Genomic DNA, 21392 nt, shown 5'->3' on the forward strand with positions numbered 1-21392 from the left:
GCAAACGGGCTTAGTTGCTCTGCGGTATGTGGGATCTTCCCAGACCAGGGCTCGAACCCGTGTCCCCTGCAATGGCAGGCAGATTCTTAACCACTGAGCCACCAGGGAAGCCCCTCTTTATTCCTTTTTTAAAAATTGTAATAAAACCTACAAAACATCAAATTTACCATGTACAGTATTTTTAAGTGTACAGTTCAGTGGCATCAAGTACATTTACATTGTTGTACAACTATCGCCACCATCCATCTGCAAAAATTTTTCACCAAAACACAATGTTTTGAAAACTATCGGTTTTATTAAGTACCTTTCCTTCAAATTTTAACAGCTGAAGAAAGAAATGTAGACTCGGCAACATTGGCACTCTCGCTACTATATTTCAGAAGCAATAAAATATCCTTTTTTGAAAAATCTCTTCCCATTCCTTGCAAGTCCATAGTAATGTTGCTTTTGGAAAACAAAATTTAAAACAGAAAACAAATGCTTTGTCCCCTGCTGGTATGTAACAACCGAAGTTTATAACAAGGTAACTATTTTATAGCCCTCCAAGCTAGTTCAAACTACATCCTTCCTGTTGTGTTCTATCTTTTGGACAGGTATATAATTAAGATAGATGGTGTGCGATCCTATAAGCTCCCTTCCCGGAGAATGTTCTGGCCAAATTCAGTTTGTTACATTATACTGTTCTTTTATATGTCCCTTAGTGTCACACTTAGCAGTCTACAAAATATCAAATGTATGTCACTTTCCTTCCTAAAATGTTTTCAACCTTTGTTATATCCATTAAGGAAGTTATAATTCTAAGGTGTCTGAATTTTAGTGCTGACTGGATAGATCTTTTCCTGGTATTAAGTGTGAGTATGAAAGCAATGAAACAATTTGCGAGAGTCATCTTTCACTTCTATATTTTCTAAGAATTTTGTAATCCTAGGAAAATATCCAGGACATCTTATTAGATGTCCTGAGCTCCATCCTTCTTCTCAGGGCTTAAGAATGTTCTAGACTATTTTACAGTGGGAATGGAGCATCCAGGATCAAGAGAAGGGGAGTGTGTAAAATCTCTGCCCTGAGTGGGCATCCCCTTCCTAGGTGGTCACCAGGCAAAGGGTGACTGTGGAGGAAGGGAAGCTTCACCCTCACCTGGAGGGGCAGCTGGCGAGTGATGGAGGCTGCCTGGCTCCTTGGTTCTCCCTCAAGTCGCCCGCAGTGGCCCTTCTATCCATTTTTTTCTTATTTCTGTTTGAATGGTTTCTTCATCCCACTCCCTCTTAGTCTCCCCTCCCCCCTAGTCTAGAATAATATTTTCTAGTTTCCCAGAGCAAATCCCACACATAAGCCCCACATTTCCACAACTTTTGGTCTAGACCCAGAGACTTCCCAGTCCAGAGACCTTTGAAAACTCCCACTCTGAGATTCCTTTCTTTTCTGCCTTCCACCCTGTCACATCTCACCCTGAAGGCAACGGGCAAGCAGGGGCTTGGAAAGGAGAGGTAGAGCTACAAAGAGCAAAAAGGGGGGAGGGGTTAAAATGTCAAAAACATTGTCCCACTGTGATGTAAAGTAGATTTTCACCGATAGAAATAAGATACAGTGAGGTTCTCTGCTTGGAAAATTGATCTGTAAAACAGTGGTCCATCTCCAGCCTCTTTTAAAAAAAAAAAAAAAAAAAAAAAGCAATGGAGAATTTGCTATTGAGAAACTTAAGGTCCTATGAGGAAAATAGTATTAGAGCCAGTATTACAATCCTGTTTGCACACTGGAATCACCTGGGAGATTTTTTCTTAATGCCACAAATAGGGTGCCTTGACCCACCCCTGGAGACTTCAGTTTAATTGGCCTGGGGTAGAGCTCCATGCAAAGCTCTCTTTTAAATTTCCCCAGGCATTCAGTGTAGGAGAGAAACCCTCAGGATATAAGCAGGGCTGCCACAGTGCCTGGGCCCACGATAATTTCAGGGCGCCACAAAAATGTTTAATTTATTTTAAAATTAGAAGAAAAAATGAACTTTAAGGTGGAAGAAAACATGTTACTATATAATATCAAAATATTTTTCTTTATACCAATGCCTTCATAAAATACAATTTTATATATATACAGTTTATATAATTATATATACAATTTATATATATAATATATAATTTTATTTAATATATTTAATTTTATATATACAATTATATATACAATTCATATATAATTATATGTATACAATTATACACACACACGCACACACACAAAAGTGCCCAAAGTCATAATGCAGCCATGTATTAAAAGGACCAGCATAAGGGTACATCTTTGAATATCCCTAAATATAGCTGTTCAGTTCACATTAAGTTAGCACATTGAAATATGTCAGTGATGTCTGCACTTTGTGTTGGCAATAATGATGCCTAAATTTCCCTTTGTCATGCCCTGTCCCCTACAGATGGTTCAGGGGATCTCCATCCTGTTTCAACCAGCTACCTGTAAATTTTCCTGTGTTGCCAATGACAGCCTAAAAGGCATCCTTCAGTGTCTTGTCTTCCTTCCAAACATCCAGTACCTTTCTGATGTTTGATTCAGAGCCACTGACCAGGTCCCTAAGGTCAGAATAGACTGGAGAGCTCAGAGAAAAAAAGAAACGTTGGCCCTGAGCCAGAGGCCCCGGGAGACTCTGGCCCCCACCAACGTGGGGCTCTCTGCCTGGGCTATGCTGGCCTCTCATGCCCCAGCTCAGCTGCTGCCTGTCCCCTCCTGTGGGCAGCTTCCTAAGGCTGAGTGACACATACCTTGCTGCCCCCTTGCCCTCTTTCCAAACCCATATCCATATTTTAAAAGTCATCTTCCTCATGTTGGCACAAACTCTGGAATTCTCATGGCGAGGGAAAAGCCTATGGATACCAATCTCTGCATCCTTGAATTTCATGGAAGGGATTGGGGCACAGAGGAGACAGATCAGTGCTGGGCTCAGCTGGCACAGGGAGGGGCTCAGAGGAGGCCAATGCCTATAAGAGCTGCGTGTAAAACTGAAGGAGAGAGGGGGAGGGGGAGAGGGAGGGAGAGGGAGGGGGAGAGGAAGGGGGAGAGGGAGGGAGAGAGGTTCAGAGAAAACTACCTGTCAGAACTTGTTGTGGCTGCTCTAGGTGCTGAAGTTTCCCTGGTTTCCAGCAGGGAACTTGTTTCAGAAACCCTGGTCTGAAAGGAGAGGAGGATGGCTTGGGATGAAACATCCCCTAGAGGCCTTCCAGTCTGAAGTCTGTGACTCTCCAGGAAAGCTCCAGTCCTGACAGACCCAGGAGCTGTGGAAGCTGCTCCTCCACTTAGTAATTAAGAATTCGATCTTGGGCAAGTTGTGTGGCTTTTCTGAGCCTCAACTCCCTCATCTTTAAAATGGGGATGAGAACATCTACCGGGTTGTTCTGACATTTAAATATTAAATGTGAAATTCCTCAAGTTGCTCAAGAAATCCAAGTTCCTGCTATAATCACGGTCACCTTGATCACAGGACTGTGGGCAAAGGGAATCACCAGTCTGTGGCCCTCAACCTGCTCGTGAGTTAACCGGTTCATAAGCCCTAAGGTAACTCCTTACACTTCAGTTCTAGGAAAATAAATCATATCTACTTCTGCAAGATAAACTAAATTCTAGTTTTCATTATTTCAAGGCCGAGCCACTAAATAGTCATGGCTGGCTATTTTTGCTTTAGACATATCCAAGAAAAATGTGTTCTGGAAGGAGAAATTCCTTGTTAGAAGGTGTTGGCCATCAGAAGTGAACAAAGATACTTAGCCTTGGCACAGGGGAGGTTTGTTTGCCGTTGAGGTTGAAGGGGCTTGAGCTGCATCTTGACAGTAGCAGCCTCAAAAGCAATTCCTCTAATAAACTGATCTCCACTCCTCTTCTTTCCTTGCCCCCAGTGGCTCTCCTTATTTTTGTTATCAGGAAAATATCTGCCTGGAGGTGGGGGGCCAGTTGCTGATTAAATGCTTTTTAGACAGTTAACAAATACGTACCGAGTGCATACTTTGTATGGCTCCTCGTGTGAGGGTCTAGAAGTAGATTTGTGGCGTTCGGCACCACCCTCTCCTTCATGAACTGCTCATCCTTTGGCTTCTATCAAAGACTTCCCTGGTTCTTCCTGACAGCTCTCCGGGACCCTTCTCCTTCTCCCTTGGCTGGTACCCGCTGCTTCCTCAGCCCTAAGTGAGGGAACTTCACTCTCTTCTCGTGGCGCCTGGTCCGGTCCTTACTCTCCTTTACCCTCTACTTCCCAGCCCCACCTCCTGCTGCCTGTGGGGCATTTCCACTGAAAAGTGCCATCATTACCTCACGGTCCATGGAAACTTCATCATCTCCCATAAAAAAATCATGCCTATTTAAGGTGCTCCAAGCCATCAGCCTTGAAACCTCAGTTTTGTCTTTGCTTTTTCCATTCCCCCACTGCATACATCTGCTCCCCAACTCCTAGGGGTCTTCTTTGGAAATTTTTTTCTTCCCTCTCCCTCCCTGCTGCAATCCCCTCTCATCACTTTGCTGGTTCCTGGGCTGCCAGTTTCTGCCATCCCAGGTTTGCAGGGTCATTTAAGTGCCCTCTGTAGGATGCAAGTTCCATTCCAACCATTTTGAGGTATCCAAGTGCTGTTTGGTTAACTTGAGCCCCCTCACTTTGATATTGGATGCCTTTTCCACCATCTGGCCCCATCCCCCATTCTAGTATGATCCCCTACAGGCAGCCTCCATTCAGGAAAAGCTGGACCACGCTCTGAACAGTGTTCACCCACCCCGTCCACCTTGAGTGTCTTCCTGGACTCACCTGCACCTGGATCCATTATTTCTAGGATAGCTCAACTCCACTTCCTCCAAAAAGTCTCCTTTGACCATTGCTGCCTCCTTTGGATAAGTAGAATCCAAATCTCCCCACCACCCCCATCACTATTACTTTAAATGTTTGTTTGTTTGTTTATTTAGGTATAATTGACATTTGGCATTATATTAGTTTCTGGTGTACAACATAATAATTCGATATTTGTATATACTGCAAAATGATCACCACAATAAGTCTAGTTAACATCCAGTTACAAAGATTTTTTTCCCTTGTGCTGGAAACTTTTAGGATCTAATCTCTTAGCAGCTTTCAAATATGTAATTCAGTATTATCAACTATATTTACCATGCTGTACATTACATCCATATGACTTATTTTATGACTGAAAGTTTTTACTTTTTACTCCCTTCACCCCCTTCACCCATTTCAACCCCCTCAGTTCCTCCCACCTGGTAACCACCAATCTGTTCTCTGTATCTATGAGCTTGTTCTTTTTTGTTTGTTTGTTTTTTTATTTTTGTAGATTCCACATATAAGAGAGATCATATGGTATTTGTCTTTCTCTAACTTGTTTCACCTAGCACAATACCCTCGAAGTTCATCCATATTGTCGCAAATGTCAGGATTTCCTTCTTTTTTTATGGCCGAATAATATTCCATTGTATGTTTATACTATATCTTCTTTAGCCATTTGTCCATCAAGGGACACTTAGGTTGCTTCCATAGTTTGGCTATTGTAAATAGTGCTGCAATGACATTGGGGGTGCATATATCTTTTCAAGTTAGAGTTTTCATTTTCTTTGGATAAATACCCAGAAGTGGAATTGCTGGATCATATGGTAGTTCTATTTTTAATTTAGGGGGAACCTCCACACTGTTTTCCATAGTGGCTGAAACCAATTTACATTCCCACATCTTCACCAACACTTGTTATCTCTTGTCCTTTTGATAATAGCCATTCTGAACAGGTGTGAGGTGATAGCTCATTGTGGTTTTGATTTGCATTTCCCTGATGATTGTTGAGCACCTTTCCTCATACCTGTTGACCATCTGTACGTTTTCTTTGGAAAAATGTCTATTCAGATCCTCTGCCCACTTTAAAATCAGATTGTATTTTTGCTATTAAGTTGTATGAGTTCTTTATATATTTTGGATATTAATCCTTTATCAGATATGATTTGCCAATGTTTTCTTGCATTCACTGTTACTTTTTAAGTCTTTCTATATTGTTATTTTAAATTATTGAATTTTCAAGTGTCTATTTCATTCCATACGTCAACAAACATTTACTTATTAGCACAGGTTGTGTGATATTCCATGTCTGTTTTCTTAGGTAATCTTCACAACCTGGTGGGATGGGTATCCTCCCTTTTCACAAGTAAGAAAACGTTTTTTGCTCAAACTCCTGCAGCTGGTCAGCGGCATTCTGCAGTTTCCCCTGGAACGGTCCTCAACTAGATACCAGAAATCTGACTTCTAATCCCAGCCCTACTACCATCAGCTGTGTGACCTTAGGCATCTCACTTCCCTGCCTCCCTAACAGGGACGGACATTTATTATTGGCGTCCCCTCCACCAGTATTTCTAGACTTCGTAGGTGCTCAATAAACACTTGCAGATTCGATTGTGGTAGGAGAAAAGTTATACCTTAAAGTTTCTGACCAGGTGGGGAGAAAAAGGTTGCCTGTAAGGGTAGGGAGAAAACTGGGCCAAGGGGCCGTGGGGAACGGACAGAAGGGAAGTCGTGGGTGCGAAACAGGCAAGGCTCCCAGGAGACACGGGGAATTTGGAACTGCCGGGGCTCGGAGGTGAAAAGTACCGGGGACGGCGAAGGGGAGGTGGGAGGACATTCCGATCTGGGGAAGGGTGAGGACAAAGCGTAGCTGGAGAGGAGTGTGAGGCCTGATGGGGTGGGATGGGGGAGAGGTGCTGGCGGAGGGGCGGGCGCGTCCCGGCCGAGCCGAGTAGGCGCCGTGTCGGGGTGCGGGGAGACTTGTCCCGAGGGCCGGGGCGGCGCGAGGGCACGCGGGAGTGCAGGGAAGGCCCGCCGAGCTGCTGGAGCGGGCGGGACGAGCCGGCTCGGGCGGGGCGGGGGTGGGGGGGGCGCCGGGCTCCCAAACCCGGGCGGCCCCGGCCCGGCCCCTCCTCCCCGAGGGCGGGCGGGGCGGGGCCCGGGCTCGCCCGGCCTCTTGGCGGCGCCGCGGTCCCTGCACTCGGGCCGGGCTCTGCTGGCTGCGGCTAGAGCGGGACCCTGGAGGCGGCGGCGGCGGTAAGTGAGCCGGGAGCGGGCGCGGGGACTCGGACCGGGAGGCCGAGGTGTCGTCGTGGGCGGTGGGATCCGGAGGAGCTCGGGCCCGCCGTCCGAGCCCCGCGCCGCGCCCGCCGCCAGGCGCGCGGGTCCCGGGGCTGGAAAGTGCGCTCCTGGCTCCCGCTCGCGCGCCCTGGCGGGGAGACGTGCAGGACAGATGGTAGGGTTCCCGGGGGCCCGCGTCGGGGCCGGGGCGAGGGAGGGGCTCCGGGACCGCCGTGTAGTGAAGAGGGGCTGGCAGCCTTAGCACCCCTGCCTCGACCCTCGGGCTCGAGTGACAGTTGCGAGTGAGCCCGGGTTCCTCCCGGACCCAAGCGAGCACCTCGGTCCCTGTCCGACCCTGTTTTACTTTATTTCTGGGCGTGCTGGTCTCGACCATCCCTTGAAAAGAAAGGGCGGGTGGGCGTCCCTCTCTCCCTGGCTTTCCCGGTCCAGGCAGGTCGTCCTGAAAGACCCCGCCTCACGTACGGCACACATCCTAGCTTTCCAAGGGACTTTTCCAAGTTGCATCACTGTTTGGCCTCTACACAGGTGCTTGGCTGTCATGTTGGAGTTAGTTACAGAGGAGTTTTAAAAAAAACTTTGTATATTTACTCTGTGTATACCCCTTCACCCCAAGGCTGCGGTGCCTTTCCAACGCTGCTCACAACGCGCTGTTCAAAACACGTTGGGGATTTCTTTTGGGTATTGGTTCTCAAACTTGGCTGCACATCTAGAGAGTTTTATAAAATTCTGATGCCTAGGTCCCACCTCTAGAGATCCTGATTTAGCTGGTCTGGGGCGCAGCCTGAGCAATGGAATTGAAACAGCCAGGTGATTCTAATGTGCTTTGGGTTGTGCTTTTCGCTTTCCACACCCACTTTCTGAACTACTAGAGGAGATCATCTCAGCTACTCTCGATTCTGCCTTGTGTAATCCACCTTTGCACTTGAAAAACCTGTGGGCTGGTGCTTTCCAACTTTAAACTGCAGATGGTGCCTTTTTCTGGAGTTCCCTCTGCTTCTACCTCTCTGTTCACAGAAAATATTGCTAGTGCACTTTCTGCCAAGGAGGTGACCGTGGAGGGATTAAAGTCATGAAGTCCTTGCAAGGGTCAAGGTTATGCTACAGGTTCTTATTCAGGGAAACTAAGTGATAGTTTGACTTGTCCTATTTGGAAAGGATTTCAGATTAAAAGGAGGAAAAATAATTTAGGAATCCATCAGCTTTTGGAGATCCTCTGGCACAGATTATGATTCTGCATAAATGTGTGGGGAAATTTTTTAAGAACACAAGCTGACAAGATCCTTATTTTGTAGTTGATATGGTGTTAATATGTGTGTTAAGCTTCATTGTGTAGATTGGGCTTATTCCCACTGTGTGATTAAGCCCAGCAGATGTAATTAGCACAGTGTATATTTCTTGTTGACAGCATAATATCTGAGTTAGGGAATTGGTGCCTACAGTAACATGACACATCTGAGGTGAGACCTTTGGCACTTGTCTAATGATCTTAAAAACGATAGGGAAATAGGACTAAGGAAAAATCGAATATATGTATACTTTGAATTTGAGCATATGTTTTCTTATAGTGTGTTATTGTGACAGTCTCCTGGGATCTTGGTTAATTTACTGTGGTACCTAAGTATGATGTTTGTATTAGATTCCCACCTGTATGCCACGTGGCCACAAACCAGTGGATTTCATTTTTTTCTTAGGCGCTGGCCCTCTATATGACATTTTTATTAGTAGTGGTGTGACATTCTTTTAAGAGAATGCCCTCCAGAGTTGGAGGAAAGTTTGTGTTCATTTCTAGCTCCTAACGTGAGTCAAAAGAACATTCATTTTGAAAAAATTCAGAATTGTAGAGTTTGGTCCCAGTTGGTTTCTCTCTTTTTCCCATCTTCGATTACCATGCGCTGCTCCTATCCCTGGGCTCAGTTGCTGGAAGTGGGGCCGCGGTGGCAGTGGGCTTAACTGTCTTGGCTTGAGAATGGAGGTTATGTGGAGGGCATGGTCTCACAGGGTGGCCCCTGGCCCGAATCCTCAACCTTTGGGGAAAAAGACCATATGGAGAGTGTCTTCCTACTGTTGAGTTTTTCTGTTTTTTTTGGACCAGACCAACAAAATGAAGCCATGTTATTGACTGGTTCGTTAACTTGCTAATCTTATCTCCATTTAGGGGGAAAATGTTGATTTGAGGATGCTGTCGAACTCCTAGTGCCTGAAAAGTTGCACCTGAACAGCAATGGTTAAACTGTGAATATAATGGTACATTCTGGAAAAAAAGCAAGAAAAAGTATGTGTAAATATGGACCTAACAGATTTATTTAAGCATTTCTCCCTTTTTAGTAGTAACTCTTAATATTCTAAAGTGATTAGAAGAAAGTAAGTGAAGAAAGAGTTAGTGAGGGGCTTCTTTATTTAGAGAAAGGGTATGCAGCATTCAGAAGAGTGATCTTTGATTTGTGTTAAGAATAGACTGCCCTATTGGCTTTTTTTTTTCCCCCCCTTCACGTAGGGACAGTTAATTTGCTTGTACTGATGGGGTTGGGGGTGGTTTAAAGAATTCAGTGGCCTCCTTTACTCCCTCTGTCCCCACCCCTGCCTGCAACCCATTTATCTAAGAGGTGCCATTGACCCTTTTAAAAAACACGACTGATTTTGTGCTTTTCCTTTCTTTTCCTCCTCTGATCCTGGCACTAAAGGGCAGTGAAATGGCTGAGAGGTTGGCATCAGAGGAGAAAAACAAAGTTCAAGGGGAATTGAAAATTGGGTAATTTTCCATGAATGACCAAGTGCTTACTTTATTCTGTCACATGACATTGCTGTTATCACGAAACAAGTTATCCCATAAAAACCCTGAAAGTAGAAGAGAAGAAAGGGGGATTTGATGGAAAGAGCACCAGGGTTGACCGGCTTTCACGTAGGGGAAGCTTATTGGAGTTTTCAGTCCAATGCCCCCGTCCGACCCCACTTTCCTTCCTTCTTCAGGCACTGTCCTCCGTCCCCCAAACCGATATCCCTGGGAGAGAGAGTGCTTCATCTTAAATTCATACCACATTTTTGTTTTTGTTGTTTCTTTACTCAGTCATACAACAAATTCAGTTCTTATGAAGCCCCCACTCCTGGCAAAGCTCTGTTATCGTTCACCGATTTCGTGGTAAAGAGGCTACCGTCCTGACTTATGGAGCTTGAAATCTGGTGGAGATGTAAACTGGGGGTTACAGTAGGTTGGGAACTCTTAGAAGCACGATGAGCATGAAGAACTGTTGGGGGAGCTGGGTACCTCCTGGCTCGCCTCCCCTGGGTGTATAGATACCTTCTCAATTCATTGGCACAGCAGACGCAAGAAAAGCTTTTCTTGGGTTTAAATTATTTTATTTTATTTTTTAATTTTATTTATTTATTTATTTATTTATTTATTTATTTATTTATTTATTTTTGGCTCTGTTGGGTCTTCGTTTCTGCGCGAGGGCTTTCTCTAGTTGCGGCAAGTGGGGGCCACTCTTCATCGCGGTGCGCGGGCCTCTCACCATCGCGGCCTCTCCCGTCGCGGAGCACAGGCTCCAGACGCGCAGGCTCAGCAATTGTGGCTCACGGGCCTAGTCGCTCCGCGGCATGTGGGATCTTCCCAGACCAGGGCTCGAACCCGTGTCCCCTGCATTGGCAGGCAGATTCTCAACCACTGCGCCACCAGGGAAGCCCCCTACGTCAAGTTTTAAATAATTGACTTCAGATACTTTTCTGATGGACAAGAGGGGTTTGTACTCCGATCCTGCCAAGGGAAAGTGAGGAGTGAGGAAGGAGGAGTTAGGATTCTGGCAGATGCGATTTGCTTAAGAAGTACTTAGGCAAGCAGTGCATGGAGGGATACGACTGGGGTTGGGAAGCTGGCGGAGAACGTGGCTGGATCCCTTTTTGCCATGATAGTAACTGGCAACCTAAGCTTAGTGAGTAGAGGCTTCCCGTCCTGTGCAACCGAGCTGGGAGGAGGGTAACAGCAGCCGTTGTACTTTGAGAGCAGGTGGGTCGGTTCTTGTCTGTGGCTCCAGCCAGTGTGTGGATGTTTGTTCTTTATCGTACTGTTGTCCCTTTAGCTCAGGTTTCCTTGGACAGACAGGAAACTGGACTTCACACTGCTTTTCCTTGGGAAGGTGGTTTCCAAACAGCTGACCCACAGGACTAATAACCCCAGGGTTGTAAGAGTAGTTACATTTGTTGGCTGTCCACCTTTCACGTGTCGGGTAGCGAGCGGGGCACTTGTCCTCCGTTGCTTTAAAACCTGTACGTTCCTGAGGGGCAGGTGGCAGCGGCCTCATTTTACAGATGAGGAAACTGAGGCCCAAAGAGATCCTGGGCGGCTCAGGTGCTCCAGAGAAGTGGCAGAGCTGAGGTTCCAGAGCTCTCGGGGCTGCCTGAATTCAAAGCTGAGGCCTTTCCACTGCTCCTTGTGCCTCTAAAGCAGAACTGATTGGGAAATTATGTTTTCTGTGCCTTGTTTTTCTAACACCACAGTCCCCTTAGATCTGGATTGATTTACTGTTTTCCTCTACGGGACGATGCGTAATGTTAGACCGAAGATCACTGCGGGCTTATCATCCCAAGGGAAATTATATGAAATCCTATTTTTCTGGTTTTTTAAACGGAGAGGATAGATTAGGCTGTTTAGAAAGGCTCTGAATGGATCCCAAATCCTAGGTTAGAGAGACACTGTCTCCACATTTCTTCAAGTTCTGCAAACCTCTGAATTTCTGGAGATAATTGGCCGTTGGGTAAGAGATTAAAAACAAAATTCAGTGTCGAATATTCTGGAGCAAAGCGAAGCTGTGCACGTTCAGTTCCTATTTATGTGGTACTAGCAACAAAAACAAAACTTTGCTGCATTGTAATTACCTCAAGCTCTTAAAATTACAGGTCAGAAGGGTTTAGAGGCGTGCGGAGCTATAATTAGGAAAGGTAAGTTGAAAACAGGGTTACCGCGTGTGTGTCCATTACTACAATGGGCTCTAGCTCTATATTTCACCCTAAGAAGGATCAGCTCGATGGAGGGTCATCATGGAGTTAGTGTTTGGGATTACAGCACAGGGCATTTGTCATGAACTGGAATATTTCAGCCTCTTGTTTTATAGGGCGGGGTTTATCCCCTGCTGTCCAGTCACAGGGCTTTCTGCTTGCCTTTGGTAGAGTACATAATGGCTCAGGCTGTTACATACTTTGTAGTCTTCTTAAGTCTATAAAGCCCCTTTATTATTATTATTATTATTTTTAAATTTATTTATTTATTTTTATATTTTATTTTTGGCTGTGTTGGGTCTTCGTTTCTGCGCAAGGGCTTTCTCTAGTTGCGGCAACCAGGGGCCACTCTTCATCGCGGTGCGCGGGGCTCTCACTATCGCGGCCTCTCTTGTTGCGGAGCACAGGCTCCAGATGCGCAGGCTCAGTAGTTGTGGCTCACAGGCCTAGTTGCTCCGCGGCATGTGGGATCTTCCCAGACCAGGGCTCGAACCCGTGTCCCCTGCATCGGCAGGCAGATTCTCAACCACTGCGTCACCAGGGAAGCCCAGCCCCTTTATTATTAATAATCTTTCACCCTTGCTTATCTCTTTGCTAGAGGATTGAGGCAAGATGATCAAGATTTTCTAGTTTTGGCTTCAGTAATTCTCCTGAGTTTTACTTCTGACTCCCCCTGGCTTTCTAGCCCGTATTTTATTGCATTTGAAACAGGCACTCTGTTTTCCCTTGCAAAGTGGAGTCCGTTCGGGGAAGAGGACCCCCTGCGGCTAAGACTCCTCCCAGGGATCCTGAGACGTCAGTGTTGTTGCTCCCATTTTCCAGGTGAGGAACCCGGTGAGGTCTGGAGTCTTGTGATTCCAGTTCAGAGTTTGAGACGCTGTTAACAGCTGCCCTCTTTTGATTTTATTTCAGAGGAAAAAGAAATGGCCCAGTTTCCAAAGTCGTAAAGAGGTTCTAGTATATCCTATGGACTAATCCATATCCTTGAGCTTTGTTGTAGCTGTATTACAGATAACTTTTTGTAAAAAAAAAAAAAAAAATTTGCTTCTCCACCATTTTTGCTTATAAGATTTTTATCCTCCTTATTAAAAACAGTTGACTTAGAATTGCACAGCAGCAGCTGAAAAGTGGATTAGCCTCTCTCCTTGCCCTAATCAAATATCAAAAACCTGGAAAGTTTACTGAGAGTGGTGATTACAGTGAAAGCTTTAAGAGTTGGAGAGGAACTGATAGAGAAAGAATGGAGGGAGAGATAAGAGAGAGTAGTTTGGAAAGGGACTGCTGGGTGGAGTTTACCAAATTTAAGATTTTTCCTACTTGTGAGTTTCAGGCTTGAGGCTTGAGCACCTTTGTTTCACATGTAGTCAGGCCAGCTCAGCCCTAACTATCTGTGCTGCCCTGAGCCACCTGAAAGCTGTTTTGTGGGTTGGGGTGGGGGTGGAATGGGGTGTAAGGTTAGAGGGAGAGAGGAAGTAGGGAAAGAGGGGAGGATTAGAGCCAGTAGTTACCTGATTCTTCAGGTCTGGTCTGCTCAGGGCATGACCACCTCTTGCTAAGGGTCTGGATACCTGCCTTGAGTCCAGCTTCCTGGGCGTGAGGCAGCTTGGTGGGGTGCAGAAGAGTCACCAGACTTCCCAGGAGGCCTGCCCAAACCAGTGATTCTCATAATAATAGCAAATGCTTCTGGAGCATTTACCTCCAGCCCTGTCTGAGAGTGTTCAACATAGCAGCTCTATGGGATGGGTGCTATCATAAATGCATTTTCCTGGTGAGGGAAAGAAGGCCATGAGAAACTGGGTCACTTGTCGAAGTTGTGCAGCTACCAAGTGGTTGGATCCGGGGTTCAAACTTGTCTGGCCCTGAGCTGTGCTTCTCTGGACCCGGAGCCCTGGTTAGTGCGTGGGCTCTGCATTCATCCCCTCAATTCACCCACTCCTTCATTTCTTCACAAATTGTTGACTTCTTGCATGTGCCTTTATCTCAACAATTAGAACACCATCAGTGCCCTTTGCTAACATGTCGGAGGAACCCCCCTCCCCCCAAAACCTGTAAACAAACCTGTAAAGAGGAGGGCTCTCTCAACTGACCTCGCACCCCCGTGTGTGGCAGAAAATAGATGCTCCATAAAGTTTTGTAGGAGGAAGGACAGAAGTCATTCAGCTTTTTGAAACGTGACGTCTTGTATTTCATCTGTGTCTCTCTAGCGGCCACAGTGATTTTTAAACAGAAAGACAGATGAGCGCTAAGAAGGGTGAGACTGGGGGGGACTGTTTCACCAAAATAATAAGGGGGAATTCTTGATAAAGGCATGTTTTAAAAAATGTATTTCGGGCTCTCATGGTCAGTGATTGCTGTTTGTGTTTGTGCTTAAAGCACTTATTATTCAAAGGGCACGCCCACTCCCAGTTTGCAGATTATTTTGTGAGTCAAGGAGGCCCTTCAGCCTTCCGGGCATTGCTGGAACTGTTTTTGCCAGCAGAACGCATTTTCTCTGGACTTGAGGATCAAACCCCTGGAGGGTTCAAGCACACCTCCATCTTCTCAGGGCAAGGCTCTGTTTAACATTTCAGTACCTGAGCTGGTAGAAGGTAGATCCGCCTCTGGTCTTCTTGTTCCATCTTCCCACTGTGGGATGAGAGCATTGGGGTCTCACCTGCTTGAATTGGAAGCCACATTTGCCCATCACAAGGAGTGTGGTGTTCTGGGCAGGTTGCTCATCCATTACAGGGTTGTTTCCTCATCTGTAAAAGGGGCATGCAGCTCTTACCTCACAGAGCTGTTAGGACCACATCTCTTTGACATAGTGTAGTGGCTCTCAAATGGGGCCCCGCTGGGGGACATTTGGCAGTATCTGGAGACACCTTGGTTGTCACGACCAGGGGTGGTGGTGGCTACTGGCGTCTAGTGGATAGAGGCCAGGGCTGGATACCCTACAATGCACAGGATGGCCCCCATAACAAAGAATCATCCAGCCCAAAAGTCAGTACTGGGAGCCTGAGAGCCCTGGCAAGGTGGCACCTCTAACAGCGGTGGTGGTTTTTAACATCTCTTATCAAAGGGAGCTGTTGGCCAGTGGCAAAGAGCCCTGCTTTCTTAAGTGGGGTGGAGGGAATGGAAGTTAACCTTTTATTGGTGCTTCTGGGTTACTCCACAGGTGACCCTGAAATGTGGGAAGAGCTGTTTTCCTCTCCATTAGCGTGCTCCTTAACTTCATTTGTAATTGCGTGCACCTATTTACATATAAATAATACATATAGATTTACATATAAATAACTTATATGCTAAAAAACATCCCCGAACATCTCAGAGTAGTTAAACCTGGCTCTTCAGGAAGACAGCAGAGTGGGGCCCTGGAGTAGAAGCCAGGTGCCTGCACCCACCGTGTGGCTTGACCTTGGGAGGCTGGCTTTTCTCCCCGGGAAAGGACGGAAAGGACGGGTAATCACACCACCCTCCTATCTTACAACATTGTTCCCGGGACTAAATACAGTAAATCCGAACACATGAAAATCGCTCTGTCTACGTGAAGTAGTTCTACACATGTGAAGGTGTAGTTTGATTCCTAAGGTGTGATTTTGAAGGTGTTTTTCAGAGAACTCTCTGGTCACTCAAGAAATGCCACTGAAAAAGGATTAGGGCTCAACAGCCAAGGAATATCCGTGTTGCGGGCAAAGTGGGAAACTAGGCCCAGAAAACATTCCTTCAGCAGAGCGTAGGATTCGGAGGCAGAGTGGCCGTGCTCTGAGTTTGGGTGTAAGCTACCTGCTCTCCTCCCTCTGGGTTCATCCTTTGGCTTTTTCCCTATTTGCTGGGTGACCCTGGGCAAGCTCCTGGACCTCCCTGTGCCTTGGTTTTCTCACCTGTAAAGTGGGGCTAATGATAACAACACCACCCACCTGAGGACCGGGGTGGGGGGTGGGGGTGGGGGGGGAGTGACTTGGCCTTAAGTGCATAGTGCACATGGGAAGCTTAACTCAATAAATGAGTTATTAGTAAAATAAAACTATTTATTATTTTGGCCTATAGCATGTATATTAAATTCATGTGAGGAAGGGATTGCTCCTGGGCTAGGAGCTGAAAAAGGATTTTTCCGGAGTTCCTGTTATCATTTTCTATTTTATGGTGGTAAAATACATACTGTGTAAAACTGCCCATTTTAGCCAGTTTAAAGTGTACAGGTCAGTGGCATTAAGTACATTCCCAGCATTGTGCAACCATCACCACTATCTAATTCCAGAGCTTTTTCGTCACCCGAGAGGGAAACCCTGTAGCCAGTAAGCAGTCATTTCACATTCCTCCCTCCCCCCCAGGCCCTGGCACCACCAGTCTACTTTCTGTCTCCGTGGAATTGCCTATCTGGGTATCTTATATAAATGGGATCATACAACATGTGGCCTTCTGGTCTGGCTTCTTTCACTAAGCATGTTTTCCAGGTCCATCCATGCGCTGTAGAGAGTATCAGCACTTCATTCCTTTTACCTGGTGTCTTTGTAGAGGAACCCAAGCCTCAGTTTCATCAGGCCTATTCTCCCACATCGTGTCCTGTTTTCAAGCTTTAGAATGTCTTTCTTCATTTATTTGGGTTCTTTTTGGCCAGCCTTAGTTTTTCCACTTTTCCTGTCCGGTGATTCTAATGACCCTTGAAATGAATATTGGAGTGACATTGTCGCGCCGGGTTCTCTGTGCCGCCGGGGAGTAGGTCTTATTAGGTATTTTATTTCTGCTGAAGAATTAACAGCAGGGGGACACACACTGGCCCAGAGTTGTGCTTCATTTCCCCAGGACAGCACGGCAGGTTTAAAAACAAGTGTCTGGAAAACACCCACTAGGCCATTTTATTCCTCTGTGTAAAAAGCTTTCCACATGAGAAGTGGCCCTCAATTAAGTCGTTTAATAAAAACCTCCCTCTGTTTTAAAGCTTTCTTGGGAAGTGTTTACATTTAACGCCACTGCGGGCTTCTAAATGAGCTGCTGTGGAGTCAGGGATCCTTAACCTGTGACTTTAATAATATCCTTTGCTTTAGATTTCCAGGTGGAGGCCTGGGCCAGATTGGTAGCGTGTCATTGACCCAGACAATCTGGGCTGTCTCCTCCCCACCCCGCTTAAGCCACCAATGATGGAAGATTCAGAGAAGCCTGAAGCCCCAGAGATGTAAAACTAGCTCCTGGAGAGAGAGACCAGACTGAAAGGAGATGGTGTGTCACCTCCATCCTCCCAATTCTGAGATCAGTAACAGGGTACGGGCTTCAGTAAGAAGAGACTGAAGCGTTTAGGAGAGCAGCTCAGGGCTCTGAGATGCTGGGTCCTTTAGACGAGGCCTGAGATTTCAGCAAGGCTTTGGAGCTTTCTTGAGTTACGGGCCATGGCCCCTTATAGCTGAGGAGGCTCTGCTTTTTGCTTTGATTCTGGAGAGGTGAGTAGGTCCTGCCAAGAGGAAGCAGGATGTTGGCAGCTTTAGGGGGCTTAGAGGTTCTTTTGTGGCAGATGCTAGGATTTATCCCAGAGGAGTGTCCAGGGAAAAGCTGTGTCCTGAAATAAAGGATGCTCTAGGATGGCCTTCCATTTGTGCTGCTTTCCTGGGGATCCTCATCAGCTGGCCCAGGACAGGTGGGTGGAGAAGCCCAGGGACCCTGGCATAGGTTGGGATTTGCAGAGGCTGCAGGGCCTGGCGGTTACGAGCCTGGACTCTGGCCTTGGACTTCCAGGGTCCGAATCCTGCTTCTGGGGTTATATGTCATATGAGTATGACTTATATGTTATATGACTTAATAGAGTGCTTGGAACAGTGTCTGCATAGGGAGGTGTATGCATGTGTATGGTCTTATACACTTCACTTCTGTGACTCCCCAGTTAAAATCGAGGAATGGCCCTTATTTTCAGAGCTAATTCACCTCCATGCCCAGCAGCCTTGTGCAATCCATGGGAGAGGGTGAGATCACAGGACACTTAAAAAAACAAAACAAAACAAAACATGACATGCAGATGGGGAAATCATGCTTGATGAACCCATTATGTTCTCTGAGGGAGAAAATAAATGTGGGAAGAAGGGCAAACCAGTGGATCTAATTTATTTAGATTTCCCAAAGACCTTTGAAAAGACTTCATGCCAAAGGTTATTAAATGTGTTGGGACTTCCCTGGCGGTCCCTGCTTCCAGTGTAGGGGGAGTGGGTTCGATCCCTGGTCGGGGAACTAAGACTCACGTGCCACATGGTGCGGCCAAAAAAAAAAAAAAAAAAAAATACAAAGGTTATTAAATGTGTGAATCTCCCACAACTCTGTGTGTGGCAGTGAATGTAAGAAGGAATGTGGTCAAAACCCATCTTCTGTATTGTCCTTGATAGAAGGAGAAGAGAGATGGTGAAATCGCCACATTTGCATGTGAAGTGGAATTCTTTTAAAAGTAAAATTGGAAGAAGACATTGGAGTTAAACTATAGGGAGGTTTTTTATTTTTGTTTTAAAAAAAATTTTGGATACTACATGGAGCTGTCAATTATAATTTTAAATAATTCGTTCGTGGTCAGTGGTGCACCTGGGCAGCCAGAAGTTGGAGCTAGGAATTGTGTGTGCTGCTTCCTAGCACAGCTACCCATCATATGCCTGGAGTATCATAGGTGCTCAGTAAATGTATGTTGAGTGAATAAGTGAAGATTAATAGAACAAAAGGGTTCATTAAAAATAATTCAAGTAGTTCATAACATAATTTCTAGTTTCTGTCTTTAAGAGTACATTTTTATGGACTTGAGGACACGGGGAGGGGGAAGGGTAAGCTGGGACAAAGTGAGAGAGTGGCATGGACATATATACACTACCAAATGTAAAATAGATAGCTAGTGGGAAGCAGCCGCATAGCACAGGGAGATCAGCTCGGTGCTTTGTGACCACCTAGAGGGGTAGGATAGGGAGGGTGGGAGGGAGACACAAGAGGGAGGGGATATGGGGATATATGTATACGTATAGCTGATTCACTTTGTTATACAGCAGAAACTAACACACCATTGTAAAGCAATTATGCTCCAATAAAGATGTTAAAAAAAAGAGTACATTTGTAGAAGGCAGTAGATTTCACCATTTATAAATATAAGAATCAGACCCTTAAATGCACAGATACTGAATTTCATCCCTTCTGTGATTTAACCCAGGGCAATAAATGAATGAATGAATGAATCAATGAAATGAATAGAAGCTTTGTCAACACCGACCCCTCTCCCCCAGTAGAATTTAGGAAGCTTGGGGATTTGCTAGACTAAAAAGTTACGTGTAGGAATTATTACTTTTGTATTTTTCATTGCATTCAGCTTCCTGTGGGGCTAGTGTGGTGCCTCATGGGTAGGAGTTCTCTGTATGTGTATGAATGACAAATGAATTAAGATCTCCTTAAAATAAGCACAAATATTTTATTATTGCATGTCTGCTCTGTGCCAGGCAAGCTTACCGTTATATTTGCTCTCACGGTGGTTGTATTAGGTTTTGCTACATAGTGTTGCTGCATAACGCAGCAGCCCCTGATCTCAGAGCCTTACAACCACAAGCATTTATTTTCCTACAGGGTATGGTTTGGTTGACCTAGGCTGGCCTTGGCTGGGCCAGGCTAGATTCCAGGCTTCCGTTTGGCTTTAGGGCTCTTCCACATGTGCTTATTTGGGGGCCTATGGTGTGCTCATCTTGTGGCAGATCGTGGTAGCCTAAGAGGGCAGATGGGGATGCGTGATGCCTCTTAAGGCCTTGGCTTATAACCATTGACCAACACAAATCACATGGCCAAGCCCAACATCAGTGCAGTGGGGAAGTAGACTCAGGCCATTCTTGTGGGAGCCACTGCAAAGTCACATGGGAAAGAAGGGGGGACATATAACCCCATTATAGGGGAGTGGAGTGCAGAAAACAGTGATTGAATCCACCACAATGATCAAGAATGAATGAGAGGGGTGAGAAAAGTAGGGGCCAAACCAGCCTTTTGGAAGCTTGCTCAAGCTAGGCCAGCTGGGTGAAGAATCATATATTTTTTGCCCAGGTACCAGCCTAGGCCTTGGTAATCCCTGTAGATTAGCCTGGCACGCACTGACTCTCGACTGAATGTCATCTCACATTCATTCACTCTGACACTGCTCCTCGGAGTTCAGCTTATCTGCGGGAGGAGCGGAGGTGGTGGGCTGGGACTTCCTCTGGTCAGCAGTCCTGACCTGACAGGCTGCCCACTGTGGTGGTGGGAGTGACAGGTAGAGCAGAGAGGGCCGAAGTGTCCCAAGGAGGCCAGGGGATCTGCTTAACCTTGGCCTGGCCTCCTCTCAGCATAGGTCTGTGGGGATCAGCCTAACTCCCACCTGTGTCTGTGGCAGTTTATCACCAGGGCCTTTACACACCCTGTCCCCATCTTTATAAGGACCCTGGGCCCTCATTTCAGGAGCCCTCCTTTTACATTCAAAGAAACAGGCTTCTGGAGGTTGGGTGACTTCTCTTAAGCCAACCAGCTCGTAAGTAGCAGATCTGAACTAGGTCATCCAGTTTCTAGTCTAGGACTGTCCTTCCACACCCTGGTGACTGCCCCAGCCCAGCAGAGAGTCGTGACTGGCTCTAAGGCATTAGAGAATATCCGGCCCAGGTTGATTGTGTCTTCTTTCCTGAAGGAGCCAGCTGAGACTTGTGGCCCAGTACGATGCCTCAGATGGAACAGAATGAAATACTGGCCGCCTTTGTGTCACCTGTTTTCAGTGTGTCCTTTTTGGGGAAGGGGCTGCTAGACTCTCCAAGGAAGAAAAGACTGGCCATGAAGCAAAAATACACTGAGAATAGCTGGGGATTAAACCCGGTGAAGCCATGGCTGTGAGGGGACAGACACTCTAGTACATGCCCTGGGTGGGATTATAGATCCAGTGGGCTTCTTTTTGGAGAACAGCTGGGCAGTGGGAATACTTTCACCAGCAAGTAAACAAAACTCAGTTAAAACTAGTTTAAATAGTAGGGATCTTTATGATCTCATGTAAACAAGAAGGCCAAAGTTAGCCCAGTTTTGGAGTTAATTAATGAAAGACTCAGGTACGTTTCCTCTTTGTCAGCCTCACTGTTTGACATTTGTCCTCAAGCTTGGCTCTTGGTGGTCCCAATGTGGCTGAAGCTGTTTCAACCATCATATCCTCATACACAGTGATGTGTGATGCCCAGAGGCAGGAAAAGAGGAAAGCAGAGAAAACCTTTGCTAGGAGCCCCCCGCAGAACTTCTCCTGTGCCCCATTGGCAAAACTGCGTCCGATGCCCACGTCTCATCCGATGGCTGGCATGGAGACATGGGG

General features: G+C 46.2%; 1 protein-coding gene across 2 annotated transcripts in view; it reads left to right on the top strand.

Moving 5' to 3' along the window:
* Positions 1–6958: 6958 nt before the first annotated feature.
* The window catches only part of CGNL1 (cingulin like 1), a 154439-nt gene continuing 140005 nt past the window's right edge, over positions 6959–21392 (top strand). Inside the window, exons 1-2 of one of the 2 annotated variants that reach the window (XM_082444985.1) lie at positions 6983–7066; positions 9267–9383. The gene's annotated coding sequence lies outside the window, so the exon portion shown is untranslated. Of the gene's footprint in view, positions 7067–9266; positions 9384–21392 lie in introns of both variants that reach the window. The other variant, XM_082444984.1, reaches the window with a different exon arrangement.

The sequence above is a fragment of the Balaenoptera physalus genome, assembly GCF_965194825.1.
Source record: "Balaenoptera physalus genome assembly, chromosome: 2".
In the NCBI taxonomy this organism is placed as follows: Eukaryota; Metazoa; Chordata; class Mammalia; order Artiodactyla; family Balaenopteridae; genus Balaenoptera; species Balaenoptera physalus.